Below are 4,112 nucleotides of genomic sequence, written 5' to 3' on the forward strand. Positions count from 1 at the left end.
GCGCTGCCCAGTGCCAGAGGAAGATGAAGGTGGCTGTGCTCGGCGTGGCCCTGCTCTTCTCCATGCTGCTGTGCACCCCGGCACAGGCCAAGGTGAGGCACCAGCCCAACGCTGGCCCCACATCCTGCCCTTTCTGCCCTCCCAGCCCACCCTTTTGGTCCCTTCACTCATTTCCTCCCTGCTCCCTCCCCTGTGTCCTGTCCAGGCCCCCAATCACCCTCCCACCCCCCATTCCCGAGGCCTTTCCTTCCGTGTCCCCCCTTTGTCCTTTGCCTTTCATCCTGGGCGCTGCAGCGTGGTCCCCCTGTCCCATTCCCTGATCCACCCCATGCCTCACAGACCCTCTCTCAGTCCTGTCCCTTCTGTCCTCACCCGGTCTGCTCCTTCTGTCCCCACCCAGCCTCTCCCTGCCTCTCCCGTGTCCCCACACCCCAATTCCTTTCTCCTGCCCCATGCCTCCCCCCGTGCCTGTTCCACAGCCCCAGCCCAGCCCCTCGGGCTCTCCCTTTTCCCCAGCTCGGTGTCTCTGGCTCTCCCCCAGCTCCAGCAGATCTCCCTGGGGGCCCTGAGTTCCCCTCCCTCTGCCCCCGCCCTGCCCCCTGTCTCCTGTCCCCCCCAGCCCCCCAGGCCCAGCGCAGCTCCAGCCTTTGTTCTCCTTCCCAGGCACTCCTGGAAGGAACCCAGGATGATCTGGAGGAGGTGAGTGAGGGGCTGGGGTTGGAGGGCCTCCCCTGTGAGGATTGGGGGGCACCCGTGTCCCCCCTGCCCTGCTGGCACCGGGGACTCCCCAGTGACCGGCCGGGTCTCCTGCTCTCTCCGCAGCTGGACTTGGGCAAGCTCGAGATCCCGGAGCCGACCGTGGTGGGTACCAGGAGCTGCGCCGCCGCCAGAGCCTCGCCCTGCGCGGCCACCGCGGCCAGGCCGTGCCGGCGTGTGCCAGCACGGGCCAGCGCAGCCCTGCCGACAGCCCCGGCAGCACCCCTGCCCCCCGGACCCTCGGCAGGGCTCCCCTCACCCGGGGACACAGAGGCACTGGGGTTATGGGTGTGCAGTTTTAAGGGCATTGCGTGGTCTCACAGGACGAAAAAATCGGGGTTTGGGATTTTAGTGGATGGTGATGTCCATGGGGCAATAAGGAGGATTTAGGGCGTTGTCTAAGTCCTTCTTCTTCACCTTCTTCCTCATGATTTTGGGTGGTTTTTTTGTAATTGGGTGGAAAAGGTCTGCACTGTGGGCCTGGGGTGACCAATTATTCGGTTAAAAGTATAAATAATACAGGTGTCATCTCGGTACTGGGTGATTAGTGTTTAATTAACCATGGGAAGAGTTAGAGGCACCTCCATTTTCTGATTTTCTGGCTAGAGCTCACACCTCGTGAGACTGAATTACAGATAAGAATTAATAAACCCTTGGCCAGGACCCCCGCGCCTCAGGGCAGGAGTGCAGCAGCTCCTGTACCCCACTGCTGCCGCGGGGCCCTTCCCCATGGGCCCCCCTCCTTTCCCCTGTCCCCGCAGTCCATCCCAGTGCCCCCAGCGTGTCACTGACGCTGCCCTTGTCCCCAGGACGTGCTGGGAAAAGACCTGAGGCTGCGCCGGCTCCTGCGGCAGAAGCGCCTGGTGGCCTCTCTGGATGCCTAGGTGAGCAGAGCCTGCAGGGACAGGGCTGGGGACAGGGCCTATCCGGTGTCCTGGTGCCAGCAGGGACAGGGCTGGGGACAGGGCCCCTCCGGTGTCCTGGTGCCAGCAGGGACAGGGCTGGGGACAGGCCCCTCCAGTGTCCCAGTGCCAGCAGGGACAGGGCTGGGGACAGGGCCCCTCTGGTGTCCCAGTGCCAGCAGGGACAGGGCTGGGGACAGGGCCCCTCTGGTGTCCCAGTGCCAGCAGGGCGGTGACGTTCCGCCCTTGGTGTTTTAGGGTCAGCAGCGTCGGTGCCGTCCATGTTCTGTCCTCCTCCGGCAGCACGAGGAGATGATCATCCCTGGAGGAGCCCCCCGATCCCCTTTGAGCCCGGGGCCGTTTCCCCTCAATAATCAATAAACCCTTTCAGCAGAGCTGCCCTCTCTGTCTGTCTGTCCCTCTGGGTGAGTCTGTCCGTGTGTCCGGGTTTCTGCTCTCCTGCCGTGCGGGGTCGCTCGCCCGGGGCTCTGCTCCCTTCCTGCCGGGCTCTGCCGCCCCCACGGCGTGCCCCACACCCCGGCTGTGGGCTGTGGGTGCTGTGGGGTGCACTGGGGGCAGTTTGGGGGGGTGGGTGGGTGCGCAGGGAGAGCCAGGAGCAGGTGCTTGCTGTGATCACCATGGGGCTGTTGTGGCTCCAATATAGAAACAGTTTAAAAAATACAGTTTATTTCCAAATGAGTTTCTTTCTTCAACAAAAAAATACACCTCTTCTTTGGAATTCTGGAAGCTGAAAATGTCAGGGTTTCTGTGCTAAGAGGCGCTGACCCTAAGGCAGGCTCTGCATTTGACCCGAGGCCGTGGAACTGGCCTCCTAAGTTGGACGGTGGCACTGGGGTTCTGGGTGTGCAGTTTGAAGGGCATTGCGTGACCTCACAGGGTGAAAAACTTGGGGTTCGGGATTTTAGTGAATGGTGATGTCCATGGGGCAATAGGGAGGATTTAGGGCGTGGTCTAAGTCCTTCTTCTTCACCTTCTTCCTCATGATTTTGGGTGGTTTTTTGTAAATGGATGAAAAAGGTCTGCATTGCGGGCCTGGGTTGGCCAATTATTGGGTTAGAAGTATAAATTATAGAGGTGTCATCTCGGTATTGGGTGATTAGTGTTTAATAACCATGGGAAGAGTTAGAGGCACCTCCATTTTCTGATTTTCTGGCTCGAGCTCATGCCTTGTGAGACTGAATTCCAGGTAAGAATTATAAACTCTGAGTCTGATCACGGAACTGCCTGTATTAATCCCGTGCATTAATCCCGGCTCTAACACGAAGAAAAGGAGATAAGAAACCAGCAGCTATTTTTTATAAACCGGTCTCTTTGTGTCACCAGTATCTGTTGGTGCTGCAATCTGGTTCCTGGGCTGGGCGGGGCTGCTGCATGTCCCCGGCCCCGTGGTGAAACGGGGCTGTGGCTGTCCCCGGCTCTGGGCTGGAAGGACGGTGCCCGCTCTCCCTGACCGGGGCCTTCCTGGGTGCCCATGTCTGGCCGGCCGCAGAGGGTGGCCCTGTATCACGATCCAAGCAGGAATCGTGATAGGTTCGTGTGATCTCAGAGTGCAAAGAGTACTCGAGGGTACAAGAGTTTAATCATACAACAAATGCACCTTTATTGAGTGCCAACAACACTTGCGATAGAGGGAATGAGAAAGGAAAAATAGGATACAGAGCGAGGAAAGGGGGGCAGGGGGATATAGCTACCAACACCAGAGGCGTCCTCGTGGCGTGGCGTCCGGCCAATGGATCCGTCTTCTGTCCGTGGGGAGATCTCCAAGTGTGAGTCGTAGGGGGAAGCTTTTATTGTCATTTCAGAAGCGGGCAGCACCTGGCCAACACAGGCAAAAGCAGGGGGCACCTGGCCAACACAGGGGGAGCACCCAAGAGTCATTGTGAGGAGCCCCGTTGCTCTGGGAATCAGGTGCAGCCGTTCAGATCAGGCAGGTCTGGGACAAGCAGGTCTGGGCCAAGCAGGTCTGGGCCTGGCCGCTGGTAAGCACAGGCTGTCCAGCAGTCCATTGTCTTCGTACAAGTTCCCATGGGAGCCAGCTCCGGTCCGGTGGACACACCTGCAGTTCAGTGCTTGGTACACACACACACCGTGGCTCAGGCCCAAGCCCCTTGCACACAGTCCCTTCCTTGACGGGGGGCCTTGACGAGGGTCGTGAGGCAAAACCAGGGACCCTCGGGCCCCAACTCTCTGGCCAGCTGTGGGGTTTCCCTGGGGCCCTGGGAAGGCCCCAGCCCTGCCCAGAGATGTCGGGGCTGCCCTGGCGTGGCCCAGGGAGAAAATGAAAACGGGCGAGCGCGGCCGCGGCACCGGGACCATCCCAGGGTGGACTGGGAGAGCAGGGGAGGCGGGCGCTGCCGACACTCCCCGAGGGCTCGCTGGATCTCTCTGGGTGAAAAACGAGGGTCGTTCTCCTGGTACAGTTTATAGGTTTGA

At 60.1% G+C, this 4,112-nt stretch overlaps 1 long non-coding RNA gene across 1 annotated transcript; it reads left to right on the forward strand.

The window, feature by feature from the left end:
* Window positions 1-2,044, forward strand: LOC134562129 (uncharacterized). The gene is made up of 5 exons (XR_010083082.1): window positions 1-92; window positions 664-699; window positions 823-861; window positions 1,566-1,640; window positions 1,917-2,044. It is a non-coding gene; the product is annotated as an uncharacterized LOC134562129 (long non-coding RNA).
* Window positions 2,045-4,112: the final 2,068 nt, after the last annotated feature.

The sequence above is a fragment of the Prinia subflava genome, chromosome 26 (assembly GCF_021018805.1).
Source record: "Prinia subflava isolate CZ2003 ecotype Zambia chromosome 26, Cam_Psub_1.2, whole genome shotgun sequence".
Classification (NCBI taxonomy): domain Eukaryota; kingdom Metazoa; phylum Chordata; class Aves; order Passeriformes; family Cisticolidae; genus Prinia; species Prinia subflava.